Source organism: Papio anubis, chromosome 5, assembly GCF_008728515.1.
Source record: "Papio anubis isolate 15944 chromosome 5, Panubis1.0, whole genome shotgun sequence".
NCBI lineage: Eukaryota > Metazoa > Chordata > Mammalia > Primates > Cercopithecidae > Papio > Papio anubis.
In genome coordinates, this window is record NC_044980.1 from 155,831,266 (window position 1) to 155,853,650 (window position 22,385).

Below are 22,385 nucleotides of genomic sequence, written 5' to 3' on the forward strand. Positions count from 1 at the left end.
CAGAGTGAAGAGGCTCAATAATACTCATGTGTTAGCTAAAGAATCTGAAATGGTGAAGGGTTTCCTGAGCAGTCTTGTTCTTGGAGTGTATACCATTTTGTCACTCAAATTAGGAGAGTTCCACAGAAATCTTCCATTTAGGCCAGGCATGGTAGCTCATGCCTTTAATCCCAGCACTGTGGGAGGCTGAGGCAGGTGGATCACATGAAGTCAGGAGTTCGAGACCAGCCTGGCCAACATGTTGAAACCCCGTCTCTACTGAAAATACAAAAATTAACTGGGCGTGGTGGCGAATGCCTGTAGTCCTAGCTACTCAGGAGGCTGAGGCAGGAGAATTGCTTGAACCTGGGAGGCAGAGGTTGTAATGAGCCAAGATCACACCACTGCACTCCTGCCTGGGTGACACAGCGAGGCTCCGTCTCACAGAAAAAAAAAAAAGAAATCTTCCATTTAATCTCACTCAATAAATATTTAAAAGAAAGGAAGAAAAAAGAGAACGGAGGGAGGGATGAAGGGAGGTGGGAAGTGGAGAAAGAATTTGGAAGGAGCTTTTAGTTTGAGAGAAATAATTTAGAAAGAGTTTTCAGTTCAGTGGGACTGAAAGAATATGGGTTTTGGAGTAGATCTTCCAAGATCTAATAATGTGAGAACTTTGGCAAATAATTGAGCTGTGTCTCTTTCCCTAAATTATGAACATTAATACCTTTCTTAGAAAATGTATATAATGCTATGAATTTTAAAGAAATAGAACTCTTTTACTTTCAAGTGGGAGGAATATATCCAGAACCAGCTGAAGCTTAAAGAGGAATACCGGGGTGCTCACAGAATCCAAGGGGCTGGCTGAAGGGTCAGGGATGGTACAGAGACCTCAGAGTCTTCTAAAGCTTGAGAATGGTGTAGATAGAAAAACCACAGACTCAACATTTTAAAACAATGATTAATATTATCCATGCAGAGATAAAAGGAAAGAGGGACACAAAGACCACAGGTGGACAGTTTCATTGTAATTTGAAGTAGAACTAGGCTAATTACCTAAAGAGATCATTATGTGTGTTTTTCCAAGAGCCACCTTTTTCTATAGTTAGAATTTTCTTATAAAACAGGGCAGTAGTGGGCAAGGCAAATTGGTAACACAGGGAAAACTGCATGGGTCCAAGTGAATCTTCTCTGATGTCTTGCTAACCCTTGGCCAACCACCACCCCAGGGCCACCCAGATGGCATCCTCGGATCCCTGCTGTGTGGGCCTCTCTGCAACATAGCAGTTGGCTTCTTCAAAGAAAGCAGAAGAATTTCTTTCATTCTTCAAATCTCTCCTTTTAGAAAAATCATGCTTATTTCTCCATCTATCTTTTGGCCTCTGCTCCCACAGTTACCTGAATATTCACATAAGGCTTGAATCTAAACTCTAGAAGAAAAGATCTGATTGGTCTCATGATTTGTCAGTGGTCAAGACTTCTCCATTAGGATACTATTACTTGGTCTATAGTTCCCTTGGAACTACCACATAGAAAACAGGTTGCCTCGTGAATTGCTGACTAAGAATCAGACGTTCATTTCAAATCCAATTTATTATGGTCGGGGTGGTTGGGTGATAGAGATTTGTGTAAAAGAAACCACTTTGGAAATGGAATGTAACAAGCTTGGATTAATAAGTACACTGCTCTAACCAAAGGATAATTTCATAACGTGGCACTTAGTGTTTTTTTTATACAAGAGGTTTTGCATTTATTGTTTCATTTTATTTTAATATTTACAAAATTCTCATATTTGTATAAAGAAGGTATTCTAATCTTCATGTTTAAGTAGGGAAACTGAAGTCCCGCAAAACTAAGTCATTAACCCAAAGTATAGTTAGAAAGCCTAGTCCACATTCTGTGACTCAGAATTATTAGATTTTTGCTTTTTTTTTACTACATTGGGTGGTTATCATTGTCCTCCATTGCCTTCTTTTTGTGTTGTGGTTGAAAAACAAATCTCTTTTGCTTTTATCATCTCAAAGAGAACAATGGCCGGAGAAGATAAAGATAGCAAAAGAGGAAGAGAGAATGCTGCTGCTGTCTCAAGGCCTGTGGAAGGAAGGAGAATCTCATAATCACGTCGTATGCCAACTGGGATGAATTGGTAGGGGATCCTGAAGCTCCATGTTGAGAATTTCAAAAGCATATCTGGGCTGGGCATGGTGGCTCACGCTTGTAATCCTAGCACTTTGGGAGGCCGAGGCGGGCAGATCACAAGGTTAGGAGTTCGAGACCAGCCTGACCAACATGGTGAAACCCCATCTCTACTAAAAATACAAAAATTAGCCAGGTGTGGTGGCATGTGCCTGTAGTCCCAGCTACTCAGGAGGCTGAGGCAGGAGAATTGTTTTAACCTGGGAGAAGGAGGTTGCAGTGAGCCAAGATCAGGCCACTGCTACTGCACTCCAGCCTGGGCGACAGAGCAAGACTCCATCTCAAAAGAAAAGAAAAAAAAAAAAAGCATATCTGGGTTCTCCTGGGTAGAAGGAAAGCTTCTGGTTAGATTAACAATATCTAGGGTAGAGGAGATGTTTTCTGACTGCTTGGTGATGTCTACTATGGCCTCTAGAAATATCAGCGGAAGAGAAAGAAAGATTATTTAGCATGCCAGGCCTGAGCTTTATTATGTCAACATTGCCCACCTGAAATTATGGCATCAAATATATTATTCTGCTGCTTCTAGTAAAATGAGGGGAAACAACTGTTGAGAATGGATCTGTTTGGGAGCTAAATGTATTTAGGGAGCTTTCTTTTTTTGTTTTTTGTTTTTAATTCTTATTTTAAGTTCAGGGGTACATGTGCAGGTTTGTTATACAGGTAAACTCATGTCATGGGAGACTGGTGTACAGATTATTTTGTCACTCAGGTACTAAGCCTAATACCCAATAGTTTTCATCATTTAGCTCCCACTTATACATGAGAACATGAGGTTTTCTATTCCTGTGTTAGTTCACTCAGGATAATGGTCTTTGGCTCCATTCATATTCCCACAAAAGACATGATATCATTCTTGTTTATGGCTGCATAGTATTCCATGGTGTATATGTACCACATTTTCTTTATGTAATCTGTCATTGATGGGCATTTAGATTGATTCCATGTCTTTGCTATTGTGAATACACTGCAATGAAAATTCGCATGCATGTGTCTCCATGGTAGGATGATTTATATTCCTTTGGGTATATATCCATAAATGGGATTGCTGGATCAATTGGTAACTCTGTTTTTAACTCTTTCTGTATGTTCAAATTAAGTTAAAGAAAGGAAATTTTCTTGTAAAGAGAAATTATGTATTTAGAATTTAGGGATGATAATCCTTGACAATGGCTGGCTTTGGTTAAAAGTATAAGACTGATGGCAATGATGATGATGGTGATAAAGACAGCAACAATATTAACATCATAACACCTAAATATAAACTCTCTACAGAGAAGAAAGTGGATGAGGGAGAACTGCCCTGAAAGATTCGCACACAGGCTGTCCAATATAGAAAATATTTTCAAACTTATGAAAAAATAATACTTTGCAAGTTGTTTTTACCTCTACAGAATGTGTTGAAGGGCCATAGGGAAATAAAACATCATCCAATTTTCTTTAATTGAAAAATCCTTAACCAAGAGAAATAACTGTCCTTGTACAGAAAGTGAACTGCAGATGCAAACATTTTTTCATTGTTTTATATTATGATTTCTAATTTGGGATGGTTTTGCTATTTTTGTCTTATTTTGTGGCTGTTTATTATTATTATGATTATTATGATTATTATTATCCAGCATCATCTCAGAATGTTTCAGCTTTGGGAAACAAATTGAAATAAAACCTCATTTCAAATTATCAGTTTGAAAGTCATAGAAAAAACAAGGAAGTGTAACCAGTGATTTAGAAAGTCTTTCCTGCACCCAGATCACCATGAGCCCAGGCATAAGACAGGGTTAAGAAAGTCTGGAAAAGCAGGCAGCAATGTTCTCAACACTCCACGGCAGAAAACGAACCTGAAGACCACATACCAAAGACACCTATTTTGCCTATGAAAGGAAAAAAAAATAGGGTACACTTATTTTTAACTTCAGATAAGCTGGAAAACTATTTCAAAAAAACATTAAAATGTAGAAAAATAAACTGACGGTCAATCAAATTTGTGCATCATGGAAGAATTCCACGGGGATCAATTCAAGACACTTAACATCTCATATTAAAAAACTTTATACACATACACACACAGACACACACACACATACATAGTCACCTTAAGAATACATATATTCTGGGATATATTTAGATACATTCTAGGATATATATATATTCCAGGATATATATATATATAAATTCATATATATGTAAATATATACATATATGTATTTTAAGAAGACCCTCTGTAAAACGAAGCATGAGCAGGAACAGTATACTCATATGTCTTATTAAAACAACATGGGACATTTAAATTTGGGCTTGCCATTTTTCTGGCAGGAAAAGAAATTCAGCCAATTTAAGACTGAAAATTAAATGGCACTACACATATATATCAAGCAGAAAGTAAAAGAGAAATGAAGTAACTGAGTCCAGGAATTTCAAATGGAGCTCACTAAAAAAAGAAAGGGAGAAAAGAGAGGCCAGAAGCAAAGAGTCTAAGCATATGAGTGGTAACAAATGTGTAATCAGTGTAGAATGATAGCCTCTGTCCTGAGGTTAGGTCTGACTCTGGGTTGGAGGCAGAGTTGGTGAGGGTGGTCTACAAGGCACAATACATGTCAGACAGACCAGAGGCACACATTCCTGTCAATGCCCATGCTTCAGGCCCCTTTTCTAGATCACAACCCTGAGATTGTAACAACCTCTGGATCTCTCTGAACAGAACCTCTAAGAGATCCCTGTTCCACTGAATCCTGGTATCCTGGCCTAGGCTTTGTGTCTCATTCACCCAATGCACTAGACCCTGTATTTCATCTCTGTAGATTCAGGGCAAAGTGTGTTTCTCCTTGTCTTAGCAGGCTTTTCTAGTCTCAACATTCTTCTTACTCATTCAGGGTTATTATGCCTGCTTGATCCCCCCCAGCCATTGGTAACTGCTCTATAACTCACTTCCTGTCTGCTGAGGCCACAATAACTATCAATGAAATGTTATGAAATGTGTGACAAGGTGGAAGGAAGTTTTAGAGTCATATAGATCTGGGTCCATGCTTGCTTCTCCACAGACTGTAGTGTGAGCCTTAGCAAGGTCCTTTGCCTCTGTGAGTTTCAAGTTTGTCCTTGCAGAGTTATTGTCTGGATTTACAATAATTTTTAAAACCTGACTCACTGATACATCACGTATGTTCCAAATTGTAGTTACTATTACCTGAATTACTAGTTCGACATTTCATTCCATCCTATTATTTTCTACTTTCTGATCCTCTGCAAAACTAAACTAAAACATCTGTCTTACTCTTCATTGATTCACTCATTCCAACATTATTTTGCTGGATGCCTACTAGAATAATGAGGCTCTGTAGTAGGCACTGGAGATTCAGCAAGGAGCAACAGACGGATACACAGTGTCTACCCTCATCAATCTTTTAGTCAAGTCAACAAGAAAAACAACAAAAGCATAATTATATGTATTGCTAATTGCTATGGTAATAAGTGCATGAAAAAAACCTACAGAGGATCCTAACCTACTCTAGGAAAGGGGTGGTCTGAGACAATCCTAAGAAACACTCCTCTTCTTAGGACCTAAACTATGAGTAAACTGAGTTATTCAAAACAAAGAGAGAAGGAAGCATCCTCAGGTGTAGAGGACAATGTGTGTGAAGCCCAGCAGTGGCAGGGATTTGGCACATTCAAAGAACAGGAAGCAGTGTGGCCAAAGTACAGTGTTCGTGTGACAAAGACAGTCACTATTAAATATATAAATAGCAAATGGGTCAAATCTGAGCCATAGAAGGAGAATAAAAAGAAATGATTCTCAAGCCTTTGAATTACCCAATGAGCCAACGAACAAAAGAAGCACAGAATCTCTGAGATACCTCAGTAGTAACAGGTTCCTTGCACAGAATTGAGCTGTAGGTGGTAAATGTCACAGCAACACTGGGAAAACAATTGTGTCCCAGAGAGTCCCTGCCTTGTTAATATATCCCAACCTATTTTAGGGATGTTTTAAGGTAGCACTTGACAACTAAATAACTCTTAGCTACCGTGTATCAGGCAATATCATAATGTTCTAGCTATAAATCCTTCCCACTGTGTGCCCCCATAGAAACCTCTTTCTAACATTTCACAAACTTGACTGTAAATAACCATTTATTTATGTGTGTTCTCATATAAACAGAAACTGTGTTATCTCCAGTGCCTAGAATACAGGGACACAAATTATATGATCGATAAAAAATATATTCATATGTTTTCTTCCATGCTTGGAATATCCTTTCCCTCTTACTTCCTTTTATGATGAATAACTTATCTTTTGCATATACAGATGGCCTTTCTGTATTTTCATAAAACTTCACTCATCACTGCACCTACCCACCTGTACTGTCATTCTGTCTTTTTTTTCTCTCTACCCTACCAGATAGAAACCTTCATAAAAGCTCACATGTATTCTATTGTAGTCAATAGATATACTGGCCCTAGGACCAGTATAAGATGCTTAGTAAATACGGGTTGAATTAATGAGTAGAATTCATGAAAAATGAACTTGCTCACAAGGCTTATTAGTATAATGTGTTCATTACATAGACAACAAGATCTGCCCAGCCAGCACATTCAGGACAGCACTAGATTCAGAACCCACCAAACCTGAGTTATTACTATGGAACTCATCCTGTTGAATTTGGCTAACTTCTTATGACAGACATTAAGGATTGGTATTTAGATTTTGTTTGTTTGTTTTGTGTTGTGTTATTTTGTTCTGTGGAAGGAAATGTTTTGGTATTAATATCGGCTATTTAAAAAAAAAAAAAAGGAAAGGAAAAACATAAAGGCATAGTATCCTAAGCACTTAGAAAAAGGTCATCAAGCAAGAGACTGAGCAAGACCTACTCACGGAGAACAGAAAACAGCAAATGGATTCTAAGGCTCTCTGGAGGCTGAACGCAAGTGAATGAAGGTTAGCAATGCTACGACATATTCAATAGCCATCAGTGTGAATTTGTTCTTTTAACAGAAAGGTTCATATGATACTATCTGAGCAGCATTTCCTAAGTGCCCTCCATGGAACATTATCTGTGACAGTGCTATGCTCAAGTAGGTTTAGGCTTCATCTGCAATTAACACATGTAATGGTGAAAAACTGGTTACACATTGTTTAATCTCACGCTTTCCAAATGAAATTTAACTTGAAAAAGCTTTTTTCTCCACACTTCAACACTAATTAATACTTAGAGAAAGCAATATTTCCTAAAACACCCTTTGGAAAACACTTGCATATGTAGTAGAAGACCGGAAATGGACAGAAGGGAAAATCTCTCCCAAGAGTATATACATACCAGTAGGTATCTAACTGCATGTAAATACAACAACTTTTGTGATGGAGAATTCTCTCATTACTATCTTCAGTTCTTCTACTTGAGATACTTCTGTGCCTCCTAAAATCAAGACAAATTCAACCAAAAGGAGGACTTTAGGAGATGACAGTCCCCCAAAACTGAAATAAAGCTAGTTTGATTGAAAAAAAAAAAAAAAGTAGAAGTTCCAATAACTTTAAAATATGTTTCCATTGTTAATCACAACTTTTAATAGATGCATAGCCTTCAGCAACCTCATAGTCTGTTTTCTGAATGCTTTGTACAAAATGTGCTGAGAATTTATTTTTCTCCCTCACTGCTCTAACTTGCTGTGGCATTGCCTTGTCAAACACACAGCTAATGACATTTCTGGGGATTCAGAGGTAGGAGATACAGAAAGGTCTGCAGGAAAAATGACAGTCATCAAGTCCGGAGGACATGAACTGTATAGGTAACAGACATGGTTTCCCATGATTGCGCTGCAACTTTAAAAACTTAGTAACAAGGCTGGGCGCGGTGGCTCAAGCCTGTAATCCCAGCACTTTGGGAGGCCGAGACGGGCGGATCATGAGGTCAGGAGATCGAGACCATCCTGGCTAACACGGTGAAACCCCGTCTCTACTAAAAATAAAAAAAACTAGCCGGGCGAGGTGGCGGGCGTCTGTAGTCCCAGCTACTCAGGAGGCTGAGGCAGGAGAATGGCGTGAACCCGGGAGGTGGAGCTTGCAGTGAGCTGAGATCTGGCCACTGCACTCCAGCCTGGGCGACAGAGCGAGACTCCGTCTCAAAAAAAAAAAAAAAAAAAAAAAAACTTAGTAATGTAATCCAAAAATGTATGAACAGGGAAGAAAAAAGAAGTTGTAAAACATCATTTTTGAGATGACTTTTAGCATTTTCAAAAAAGTTTTGAATTTATAGTGCGCATCAGTAATAGAGTTCTTTTAATGGCAAGTTTCAGGAATTTTTTCAAGGTGTACTGAATATTTGCCAAGTTTTTTTGATGTCAAAATATGCTACAGACGCAAAAATGCAAGGAACTGTTCTATGGAAGTTCACAGTCAAACGGTGGAAATAAACTTAGAGTTAAATAACTGAGATACCATGTAATTCATATCCTAGTAAGATAAGCTCACAAAGATTAGCATATGGGGACAAAGCGATTTACAAAGCTTGGCAGAATAGGGTAAGGCTGTGGTCACAGAGAAGATGCTGGAGTTAGGTTTTTGAAGGCTTAACAGGAGTTTGTTGGGTGCACATATTGAAGGACTTTTTTTTTTTTTTTTTTGGAGTCGGAGTCTCACTCTGTCGCCCAGGCTGGATGGAGTTCAGGGGTGCGATCTCGGCTCACTGCAAGCTCCACCTCCCAAGTTCACGCCATTCTCCTGCCTCAGCCTCCTGAGTAGCTGGGACTACAGGCGCCCACCACCACGCCCGGCTAATTGTTTGTATTTTTAGTAGAAATGGGGTTTCACCGTGTTGACCAGGATGGTCTCGATCTCCTGACCTTGTGATCCGCCTGCCTCGGCCTCCCAAAAGTGCTGGGATTACAGGCGTGTGCCACCACGCCCGGCCGGAGAAGGGCATTTTAAGCAAGGGAAATCACATGAGATACATGAAAAAAACCAGCCAATTCAATAAACACAGGCAGTGAATGTTGCTTATTATTTTATTTTTTTTTCTTTTTTCGAGTCAGGGTATTGTTCTATCGCTCAGGCTGGAGTGCAGTGGCACGATCTCAGCTCACTGCAACCTCCACCTCCCGGGCTCAGTGATCCTCCTGCCTCAGCCTCCGGAGTAGCTGGGACTACAGGCCCCGGTCACCAGGTCAGGCTAATTTTTGTATTTTTAGTAGAGAAAGGGTTTCAACGTGTTGGCGAGGCTGGTCTCAAACTCCTGATTTTAAGTGATCTCCCCACCTGGGCCTCCCAAAGTGCTGGGATTACAAGCATAAGGCACCACTCCTGGCCAAATGTTGCTTATTATTAACAGGCAAGTATGGAGAAAGAAGGAAGCAGTGGATGATATAGGTCTGCTTGCGCTCTCCAAAGATGTAATAATATTTTTAACCATTTTAGAAAATATTTGCAAACTATGCATCTGACAAAGGACTAATATCCAGACTCTACAAGGAACTCAAACAAATCAGCAAGAGATTATTTTATAAATAAAATAATCCCATTAAAAAGTGGCCAAAAGACATGAGTAGACATTTCTCAAAAGAAGACATACAAATGGCCAGTAAACATATGTAAAAAATTTCACCGGGCGTGGTGGCTCACACCTGTAATCCCAGCACTTTGGGAGGCCGAGGTGGGCAGATTGCTTGAGGTCAGGGTTTGAGACCAGCCTGGCCAACATAATGAAACCCCATCTCTACTAAAACTACAAAAATTAGCTGGATGTGGTGGCGCACGTCTGTAATCCTAGCTACTGGGGAGGCTGAGGCATGAGAATCGCTTGAACCCAGCAGGCAGAGGTTACAGTGAGCCGAGATCCTGCCACTGCACTCCAGCCTGGGCAACAGAGTGAGACTCCATCTCCAAAAAAAAAAAGTTCAACATCACTAATGATCAGGGAAATGCAAATTAAAACCACAATGAGATACCAGAATGGCCATTATGAAAAAGTGGAATCACAATACATGTTGATGCTGATATAGTAAAAAGGGAATGCTTATACACTGCTGGTGGGAATGTAAATTAGTACAGCCTCTACAGAAAACAGTATAGAGATTCCTCATAAAACTAAAAGCAGAGCTATCATTCGATCCAGCAATTGCACTACTGGGTATTTACTCAAAGGAAAAGAAGTTATTATATAAAAAAGACACCCGCACACTTATGTTTATCACAGCACAATTCACAATTGTGAAGAGAGTGGGAGGAAGGTGAGGGATGGAAAACTACGTTTTGGAAACAACGTACACTACTTGGGTGACCAGCACACTAAAATCCTAGACTTCATCACCATACAATTCATCCATGTAACCAAAAGCCATGCTACTCTTAAAGTTATTGAAATTTTTTTAAAAATTAAATAATAATTTTAGCCACTTTATATATCTGTATATAAACTGGTATATATGTCATATCATATATATATCTTATATCTATTGTATCATATATACATTGTGTCGTGTATATCTTACATATATCTATCTATATATATATCTGTATATATGTCTGTCAAGTAAGACTTTTTTTTTTCTTTTTTTTTTTTTTTATGGAGTTCTACTCTCATTGCCCAGGCTAGAGTGCAATGGCGCTATCTCGGCTCACTGCAACCTCCACCTCCTGGGTTCAAGCAATTCTCCTGCCTAAGCCTCCAGAGTAGCTGGGATTACAGGCGCCCTACCACCATACCTGGCTAATTTTGTATTTTTCGTAGAGACGGAGTTTCACTATGTTGGTCAGGCTGGTCTCGAACCCCTGACCTAAGGCGATCCACCCACCTCGGCCTCCCAAAGAGCTGGGATTACAGGTGTGAGCCACCATGCCTGGCCTCAGGTAAGACTATTTTTTTATTTGAAAGATACATGTGTTAAGAAGAGCCTAATAGGCCGGGCGCGGTGGCTCAAGCCTGTAATCCCAGCACTTTGGGAGGTCGAGACGGGTGGATCACGAGGTTGGGAGATCGAGACCATCCTGGCTAACATGGTGAAACCCCGTCTCTACTAAAAAAATACAAAAAACTAGCCAGGCGAGGTGGCGGGCGCCTGTAGTCCCAGCTACTTGGGAGGCTGAGGCAGGAGAATGGCGTGAACCCAGGAGGCGGAGCTTGCAGTGAGCTGAGATCCGGCCACTGCACTCCAGCCTGGGCGACAGAGCGAGACTCCGTCTCAAAAAAAAAAAAAAAAAAAAAAAAAAAAGAAGAGCCTAATAGAGTTTTTATAACAGCAAGCTAATACCAGAACCTGACTCTTTTGTGTGTTGCCTGTTTCTCACTACTGGACACCATGAGCTTCTGAGTGAAACCAGAATTCATTTCTACCAAAAATTCATCTGTACCAAAAAAAATTTGCTTTTTTGACACAAAGTGGCAGATGCATGCATGGAAGAAAAGAAAGCAACAGGCCCAAAACTCTCTTACACCTTTCCCACAAGCTGTGAACCCTAGTCATGGTGTTACAAGCTGAACTGCTGGAGGCTCCCCACAACACCACTAAGTCAGTCTTATGAAAAAGAAGCAGTTGTCAGTGATTCGGTTAACGTTTTTCGGTTGCAAGAAAATAAATAGAATCTGGTTCTCTTAAGGCAGAAAGGAATGCATGGGAGGGACAAGGGACAGCCTACAGAAACGCCAACACCCCAGACTTATGAGAAGGCCCAAGCAGAGCAGTTTCAGTAATCACGGTTCATTGCAAGAACCGTCAGTCTCCACCAGACACTTCTATCAGGATAAAAAAACCCTGCAACTATTTTAGATCTTTATCATCCCCCTCAAGATTCAAACTCCAGGAACAGAGCATGTGATCAGGCTGGCTTCTGTCTCATATCTACCCATTAGCCAAGGAAATGCAAAGCACCAAGACAAACATGATGAGGGAAGGATAGTTCCCCTAAGCAAAATCGGGATGTGGATACCAAAATAAGACAGAGGAGATGCTGAACAGACAAAATCAATACACGCCCACCACAGTCCACACAGCATTGCACATCTGGAAACTTATAAATAATCAGCCAACTCATTCACTGAACTTTACATCTTCTACACTTCTCAATCAGATCTGAGATGGAGGAGGTGTTACAAGAAGCATAGAGAGTTGTTAAGAATAAGGTCTAGGGAGGCAGTCCGAAGGGTTAAATCTTAGGTCCACCATTCACTAGTGGTGAGAACCCCAGCCAAGTTTCTTAACTTCTCTGTGCCTCAATTTTTTCTTTTATTTTTAAGAGATAAGGTCTCACTCTGATGCCTAGGCTGGGGTACAGTGGCACCATCATTGCTCACTGCAGACTCCAACTCCTAGGCTTGAGTGATCCTCCCACCTCAGCTCCCCAAGTAGCTGGGATTACAGGCATATGCTGCCATGTCTGGCTTATTTACTTATTTATTTACAGACAGGCTCTTGCTATGTTGCCCAGACTGGTCTCAAACTCTTAACTTCAAGCGATCCTCCCACCTCGGCCTCCTAAAGTGCTGGGAGTTTTTTCATCTGTAAAACTGGCATGATAATATTAGGTGGGGGTCCTATGAGGATGAGAGACTGGGAGGAAACAGAGGTGAGGCATGGAATGCATTTATTTAGTGCTTTTCTGGCATCTGATAAGCACTCAAGAAACATTAGTTACTGTCATCTAGCTGTCTGGCACTGTGACTTGCATAAATAATTCTCTCCCCCTTTTAAAGTGTCTTGTTTTGATTCTTGAGTTTCCTGGAGATGCTCCTATATAACATCACAAGATCATAATAGAAATTCAGAGTGAGAAGCATCTTTGTTTTTCTTCCCTGCCTTGTTTCTCTCCTACCTGAAAAGAATAGTCAAGACTTCATTTAGATTTCAAACTAATGTTCTGTGACAACTGTTCAGCATGAGTAGCATTCAAAATAGAATTCCAGTGATTTTTTTCTTCTTCTCTAAAAGGTATACAGCTAAGGTTAATAGAGGTGCCACTCTCAAAATATATCTGCCCTGAGCAACGTAAAAGGATTATTTAAAAGGGCACAGTGCATAGGACACACCCTGGTATTAAAGGCCTAGCAACTAAAATTAATTTTATAAGCTCCTACACACACCAATTTTCATTGACTCTGAATCTTCTAAATTATACTTTCCCCTTGTTTAGGGAGGTCTACAAAAATAAGTAAAAAGAAGAAAAATCTTTTCATTTGCAAACCAATGCAGAGACAGTACCTGCACCTTTTGAACATTTAAAGATAAATGACTTTGTCCTTTTGTTGTTTCTTTCTTCTTTGTTTTTCTCTGCAGAGTTGCTTGACGGCAATAACATAACAAAAATGAAACACTGATTTCCCCTCATCAAGTCTCACTGCTTTTTAAATTATCTTGGATAGCCTTCATTTGTAAATACCTTATCTTTGAGAACAAATGCCTTTAAATTTCCTCTAGTATAGCTTTTACTGCATTTTAATCAAAAAACATATCTTCAACATAAGTAAAATAAAGAAAGACTTCTGATTTTTTTTAAAGAAAACCCTTTCATTATGGCCCTAACAGGATTCTTTTTTTTCAAAGTTTAAAATAGAGCATAAAGTTCTAAATTAGACTAACCATTTTTCCTTCAATTACATTCCTGGGATAGACATTTGAAATAAATTTCAAGCTAACAAACTATTGCTCAAAATGCTCTCAAAAGTATTTCAAAGTCCAAGATTATGTCTTCGGTCTCTTATACTTGTTTACTAGCTTACCTCCATTAAATCCTTTGAATTATTATTCAAAAGCAGCCACATTCTTTTACTCTTAATTCTGTTGGCTTAGTACTTCAGTGCATAATTGTACTTTCAAAGTTCTTTGAAGTGGCTTCATGCTATTTACATATTACATAATTCAAGGACTAACCAAGATATTACAAAAGGGAAAATGTTCAGTTCTATAACTTGTTAATTAAGACTGCAGTACCTATGTAAAGATAGCTGTAGATAATCTAGAAGTCTCTAGAAATAGGAAAATTGTCTCATATTACAGGGGAAAGGGAGAAGAAAGCTGACAAATTTTTAGAGTAAATCCCAACATGACCTGAGGTCTCACTTGGTGCCCATTTTGCCCTTATTCTCTAAACCTTCTTCACTTAGACCTACAATTTAAAGATAGAAAAAAAAAAAAAGGGGGGGAAATTAAAGAGGTATCTTTGGTGCAGATCCTCCTAACTTCTAACAAAAAGTCTCATGAATATTCACACATAATAACAACTGAAAAAGAGCTTAAAATAAAGTTGAACAGATACACTATTGCCAAAATCTGGGAGGAATTTCTCACAACTCTATGGCTTATGAAACTGGATAAAGAAAAAAAAATTCCTTACCCATGCGTGGGTTCATCAAACGGAACAACCCAGAGAGAAGGTAGGAAGACATTTTATCCTCTTTCACTCTAGTCTCATGCCTGAGAGATCCAGGATCTGTACCAATAAGAAAACTCGGTGAGCAGTCATCTAGTTCGAGAGTACCACTTTGGGATGTATGGTGAATACTGTCTCCTTACACACTCTCCCAACTGGACCTTGGGATTTCTACAGTTGTCCATCATCACCCACCCGCTTTGCAATTTCAGAGGAATCCCCCATTGTGTATCATATTCATTTCTTAGGGCTGCAAGAACATTTGAAAACAAACCAAATGGCTTAGAACAACAGAAATGTATTTTCTCGAAGTCTTGGAGGCTAGAAGTCTGAAGCCAAGGTGTCAGCAGGGCCATGGTCCTTCTGAGGGCTTTAGGGAAAGATCCTTCCTTGGCTCTTCCCTGCTTTTGATGGTTGCTGGCAATCCTTCATGCTCCTTGGCTTGCAGCTGCAGCACTCCAGTTTCTACCTCTGTCATGTTTTGGTCTTCTCCCCTTGTGTGTCAGTGTCCAAATTTCCTCCTTCTCATAAAGACATCAGGCATTGAATTAGGACCTACCCTAATGATTTCATCTTAACGTAATTATATCTGACCCCGTTTTTAAATAAGGTCATCTCTCCAGGTATTTGGGGTTAGGATTTCAACATTTCTTTTTGGAGGACACAATTGGACCCACAACTTGAGTATTCTGGTGTGAGACAACACCCTGCTGCCCTGTTTTTCAGAGAAAGGAGTCCAACCCAGGCACATGACCTAATTCCAGCCCACTGGATGTGCCCACTCCACATATTAATAAAGTTAGATTAAGTGACACAAAGGTAAAAGACTTTTACATTTCATTCCCAACTGCAGCGGTAACGCCCCCTCTACCATCCCAATACTCGTACAATGTCCTAACTTCTTCCAAAGTATTAAATCCTTTCTGGCTTAAGATAACCAGAAATAGTACTTGGTATTTGGGAATGACAACTTGCAAAAATATATAAATGGGTGACACAGAATGAGGGGCTGCAGAGGTGCATCTCTCCTAGAAAAGAATGTATTCTTAGAAAAGCTAAAACAGAACGAGCCTGAAAGAAGTACATGCAAGGGTTATAATTTTTATATTTGAAATCCGCTCAAATGTGAAGTTTCCAGACAGGAGGATTTAAGAACCTCAGTACTGAAATCTGTAAGGCATTGGGAAATGAGCTACTTTCTTGTGGTAGATTTGATACAAGAATTTAGCAAACAGCAAGAAGCGCCATAAGAAAAACACACAACCCTGCTGGTAAACATTATCTGAATAAAGATCTCCTAATTTGAGGATGGATAGAGATAAAGAAAGGCAGAGATGTGCTCAAAGAATGATATATGCAAAACATTAAGAAGAGAATATCATACTGAAGAATTAAAAGAGCATTACTCTGATAGTCATTTACCAGTAGAGATAGAGGAAAAATCATTACTAATTTTATAACACCCCTCAAAAGGATGCCATGAAATTTCTATGAAATAAGAGCAGAAAATCAAAGGTAAACTAAGAAAAGGAAAAACAGCATAATGATGTGGAGACACAATTTATTAAAATTTTTTAAATGGGCCGGGTACAGTGGCTTACACCTGTAATCCCAGCACTTTGGGAGGCTGAGGTAGGTGGATCACCTGAGGTCAGGAGTTCGAGACCAGCCTGGCAAACATGGCAAAACCCTGTCTCTACTAAAAATACAAAAATTAGCTGGGCATGGTGGTACATGCCTGTATTCCCAGATATTTGGGAGGCTGAAGCAGGAGAACTGCTTGAACCCAGGAGGCTGAGGTTGCAATGAGCTGAAATTGTGCCATTGCACTACAGCCTGGGCAACAAGAGCAAAACTCCATTTCAAAAAATAAAATAAAATAAAAAGTAAAATTTAAAAATGAAATTTAAAGTATATTAAAGATTAAAATAATCAGTGGAGACATTAAAGAATAGGATTGACAATATTGTGAAAGTTGGGCAGAGAGTTATTTTAGATTTTGTTTTGTTTGGCTTGTTTTTCCATCCAACCAAAGGGAAATACCTACCTGGCTAAAAACACAAATAAAACAAGGACGGAATAGTGAGTAGAGTCGGTGACTCTCAAATCCTGTATTTGCCATGTACCTCTTCATAGACTTATACAAGTAAGGTAAGAACCAAGTCAGAAATAAATTTTATTGGTTTCCTAAAACACTACAAACTGCGGTATAAACTGCCAGTTTCTTTGTCATATTTGTCTGATACTTTAAATAGCATAGGGCTTTAGATCTAAATGGCTCAACAGACCAATTTGGAGAGACGAGCCTAGCTTAATGCACATTTCCATGGAAATAGATAAACTACACTTCAACATACTGTGAAAAGATACAACACACTAAAGGTATCCTGGAAACCTCTTCTTCTTACACCACCTCCTCTACCCCTATGCATTCTCACCTTGTCCCATAAAATAGAAACTTTAATCGAAACTTCTACTCTCATTAGGAAGAACTCGACAAAAAAAAACCTTCCACACTTCTCTTTACCCCTTATTGGATTCTCTCCACAACAAGAGAGGCTATAAATGATTGAGGAGTTTTGTGACAGTCTGAAATCCATACACCTACTTTCCCGTATTGAAGTTTTCAACTAGAGGCAATTTTGACTGCCAGGGGCATTTGGAAACGTCTCAAGAAATGTTTTACTCCCATGTTTCAGGGTGGATAGAGACCAGGGATGCTGCTAAGCACCCTATAACACAGACGACAGTCTGCCACAATAAGGAATTATCTAGTTAGCTGGGCATGGTGACTCCTGTCTGTAATCCCAACACTTTGGGAGGCCGAAGCAGGTGGAACACTTGGGGTCAAGAGTTCGAGACCAGCCTGGCCAACATGGTGAAATCCCATCTCCACTAAAAATTCAAAAATTAGCTGGGCGTGGTGGCAGGTGCCTGTAATGCCAGCTACTTGGGAAGCTGAGGCAGGAGAATCACTTGAACCCAGGAGGCAGGAGTTGCAGTGAGCTGAGATGGTGTCACTGCACTCCAGCTCCAGCCTGGGCAACAGAGCAAGACTCTGTTTCAAAAAAAAAACAGAAAAGGAATAATCCTCTAGTTCAAAATGTCCATGGTGTGGAGGCTGCTACACCACATGGAGATCTCTGCTTCTGCCTGACCCAGTTTCATGTTCTTTCTTCTTATATTGCCTACTTCTACTTTCCATCTCATGAAATTTAAAAAATAATAATAACTTAAATTAAAAAAAAAAAAAAAGCAGGATCTTCTTAAAGTGTTCACCCTCACCTGGCTTGGTAAGTTCATCTGCAAGGAGCAGAAGACTCTGCTTGCATGAGTCTTCAGGTCTGGGAAACAATCTCTCTTTTGCTTTAGCTAGTTTGAGTTAAGTCTCTATCCCTCTACTCACTTCAAGGTCTGGCCATACTTCCTAAAACTGACTTCTCTGTGATTCTCCTCAATTTTTCACCACAAATTCCTGAAGCACATTTGAATAGATCTGTTTTCCTTGCAAGTAAGCATGCCCTAAGACACATACACACTACATGTAGTTGAAAATAGCTCACACCTGTAATCCCAGCACTCTGAGACGCTGAGATGGTAAGATTGCTTGAGCTCAGGAGTCGGAGGCTGCAGTGAGCTATGATGGCACCACTGCCCTCCAGCCTGGCCTACAGGGTGAGATCTTGTCTCTAAAATAAAATAAATAAAATATTTTAAAAATCAAAAAATTATAATTTTTTGTGTGAACAACCTGAACATTTCACATAACCTGATCTTTACTGAATGACTTAGAAGGTGCTTCAGAATAATGCAATGCCTCAGAAATACATTCTCCAACACCAAGTGTCATTAGAAGATAGATATTTTCCATTTGGCATAATATTATGAGTGGGGAGAATTTTACTGGCATTAGTAAAAAACAAAACAAACAAACAAAAAAACATGAAACTCTTCCCTTAGGAATCTAAATTGTGCTTATACTCTGGTTTTCTCTGGTCTTTTGCCTGATTTAACTTCAGTAAAATACTATAAGAAAACACACATTACTAATACAGGTGTTATAAAATGCTAGTTAGAAATTACTTATGTCCTCTACTAACCCATTGTTCACAAAACATTTATTAAAATGTTGCTAATATACACAGATCCAGCACAAAGATAGGGAATAAATACTTATAACTGACCTTGTTAAAAATCTGCCAGTTTCATTTAAAACCTTATTGACATCTGTGTATATGTCTCTCTAAATTATGGTTCCATCATGTTGCAGTTGATCTTTGACCTCTAAAAGGTCATTCTTTCATAAAGATTTCAACCCCATTCAGTTATAGCAGAGACTGAATCCTGAGTCCCCTGCCCACGTCTCCTCTGTCACACACATTCATGGGTGTTTGGGACATTAAGCTATTGCTGCAACTACAATAGTTTCACTTCTTAAAGAGAAATCAATGTGAACAAATGGATCATGAAGAATTCTGGGTATTTAGTATAAAAAAATTATATCTACCATTCATAATAATACTGATATGTGTCAATTAGAAAGATAATGTACAATGAGATAAAAGGCTACTGGGAAAACTGTGATGATGGATAGGTTTTGTGCTTATTTGATTTTTTATTAATATAACATCACACACTAACAGGAGTCCTTGTCTCTTCGCATTTTGTAGCTACAGGAGAATCTTCAGAGGAAATGAAATTTTTTTTTATTCTACCTCCCCACAATCCTCTGAGCTTCTGGAGAAGCAATGTCAATTATACCATCATTAATGCAAATGGCATCTTAAAGAGTTTGTAAGGCAAACGGAGAATGTTAGTGCCACTCAGAAGTGCCAATGTGCACTGCAGATTTCCCCCTAACGTCTGCAGCCCATCACATGTCTTTATTCACTCAGATCTAATCCGATCAACTGAGGGGACAGGCCACTGGCCTGCTCTCTGTCTTTGTCACTCAAACTCACCCATTAAAAACAATCTATTTTCTAAAGCTGGACAATGTGGAATACAGGTTTGGCAGCCAAAAGACAAAAATTCCTATATGCAGAGCATGATAATAAGGAGGCTGTTGTCTTTTTTGCTCCATGGGTTATTCTTATTAAAATAAAATGTGTTCCAAAGTGACTCAGAAACATGAAAATCAGCTAGTTCATAAAAAGTTATATGGGAGCTTAGGCTTTCAAATTAAGAAAACAAATGTGATAAACATGATCCCAAACTCAGTATAAAAGTGTCTGCTGCCACTAAAATGTCCTCCTTCTATTGTGTTTTCTCATGTTGTAATATTACAAAGAACCTTCTAATTGTGCTATCATGAGAATTTAAATGGTTTCACAGTTGAATCATCTCCACTAATCTTTTGTGTAATGAAAGCTGAATTTGTAGTAACATGGCTTAGGAGTCAATAATTTACCTTCTGATGAAGAAGTATCTACCCGGTAGACGGCACTGTGCTAGGTAATGAAGGACATCAAAAAGGGAAGATGGAACATGGAACACACAGGTCTTACTCACAAGAAGTAATGGTGTGTTAGAGAAGATACAATAAATAGAATGCAAGAAAAGATGTAAAAGTTGAAATGTCACAACAAAGCAATTCTGTATACATAGTCATTTTATAAAACTCAAAAAGCATTACAGACACAAAAACAACCCATATTGAGGCTGGTTGAGATCAGCTGATGAGCCTTAAGTCTTAGGATATTTACTTTATTCTCTAAGCGATGAAGATCTAAAGAAACTTTGAGAAGAGGGGTAACATGGTGGAGCAACAAAGGAAGAGAATACTGTCAATGGTACCCCTATTGCACTAGAAAGAGAGGCTACCCACTGATGGCACCTGAATTTAGGTTGTGTGTGAACATGAGATTGTATAGTGTTGAATTGCACAGTGAAAAATACATTCTAATTTTCTTTTTTAAAAAAATACTTAAAGGAGAAAGTCTTTGATTTGGTACTAATATTAAGGGAGGAGATCACCCCTCATATCGTCTTATGCCCAATTTCTGTCTCCAAAGAAAGAAGTAAAAACTAAAAGGCAGAAATGAAATCCACAGGCAGACAGCCCAGTGCCGCACCCTGGGCCTGGTAGTTAAGGATCGACCCCTGACCTGACTGGTTATGTTATCGATAGATTACAGACATTGTATAGAAATGCACGGTGAAAATTCCTATCCTGTTTTTTTCTGATCTAATTACCGGTCCATGAAGCCCCCAGTCACCTACTCCCTGTTTGCTCAATCAATCACGACTCCCTCACAGGCACCCCCTTAGAGTTGTGAGCCCTTAAAAGGGACAGGAATTGCCCACTCGGGGAGCTCAGCTCTTGAGACAGGAGTCCGATGCCCCTGGCCGAATAAACCCCTTCCTTCTTTAACTGGGTGTCTGAGGAGTTTTGTCTGCAGCTCGTCCTGCTGCATTTCTTGGTTCCCTGACCAGGAAGCGAGGTGATTGGCGGATGGTCAAGGCAGCTCCTTAGGCGGCTAAAGCCTCCCCTGTGGAACATCCCTACAGGGGACTCCAACCAGCCCAAGCGACGCAGATCCTGAGAGCGCTCCCGGGTAGGCATTTGCCCCGGTGGGACGCCTCACCAGAGCAGTGTGTGGCAGGCCCCCGTGGAGGATCAATGCAGTGGCCGAACACCGGGAAGGAACTGGTACTTGGAGTCCAGACATCTGAAACTTGGTAAGACTAGTCTTGGGAACTTGCCCACTCCATTTGAGTGGAAGCGTGGCCTGATCACCCACGACGTGCCTTTATCAGCACTTTGGTTTGGTTTTGGTTTTGGTTCTGACTTGGTTTGAATTGCTTGACGGGACCGGTCTTGGGAACTTGCCCACCCCATTTGAGTGGAAGCGTGGCCTGATCACCCAAAGCGTGCCTTTATCGGCACTTTGGTTTGGTTTTGGTTTTGACTTGGTTTAAATTGCTTAACAGGACTGGTCTTGGGAACCTGCCTACTCCATTTGAGTGGAAGCGTGGCCTGATCACCCACAGTGTGCCTGTACCAGCACTTTGGTTTTTGTCTTGACTTGGATTGCTTGATACTTTGGTTTTGGTTTTGACCTGGCTTAGATTTCTTGATACTGTGATTTTGGTTTTGATTCTGCTTTGGCATAAACTGTAAAAGTGCGTGTGTGCCCTTTTTACCCGTTCTTTGTTTTGTGGTGTGTGTGTGGTGTGAGCGTGGTGTTTTGTCTCGAGGAAACATGGGTCAGGCACAAAGTAAGCCCACCCCACTAGGAACTATGTTGAAAACTTTCAAAAATGGATTTAAGGGAGACTATGGAGCCACCATGACACCAGGAAAACTTAGAACTTTGTGTGAGATAGACTGGCCAGCATTAGAGGTGGGTTGGCCATTAGAAGGAAGCCTGGACAGGTCCCTTGTCTCGAAGGTATGGCACAGGGTAACCTGTAAGTTAGGGTAACCAGATCAGTTCCCATATATAGATTCTTGGTTACAGCTAGTTTTGGACCCCCAACACTGGTTAAGAGGACAGGCAGCAGCAGTACTAGTAGCAAAGGGACAGTTAGTTAAGGAAGGTCCTTGCTCCAACCACCGAGGGAAGTCGGCACCAAAAGTCCTGTCTGACCCAACACCAGAAGAATCATGGCAGGAACTGGTACCAGCAATACCCCCTCCTTATCGGGAGGAAGGGCTCCTCACCCCTGAGCCCACAGCACCTCCACCTCCACCAGATGACCACACCCCTAGACCACCCAGAGTAGACAAGAGCGGAGGTGAAGCCGCAGGAGAAATTCCTCCCTTGGCAGCTCGCTTATGGCCCATGATTGGAATCCAAATGCCCCTGAGACAGCAGCAATATACTGGGGTAGATGAGGATGGACACATGGTGGGAAGGCGTGCCTT

At 40.1% G+C, this 22,385-nt stretch overlaps 1 non-coding gene across 1 annotated transcript in view; it reads right to left on the minus strand.

Annotated features, from left to right (window-relative positions):
• LOC101008265 overlaps positions 1-22,385 on the minus strand; it is a 76,621-nt gene that overhangs the window by 48,887 nt on the left and 5,349 nt on the right. The window contains exon 2 of the transcript XR_004183886.1: positions 14,480-14,575. This is a non-coding gene — a transcript (uncharacterized LOC101008265). The remainder of the gene's footprint in view (positions 1-14,479; positions 14,576-22,385) is intronic.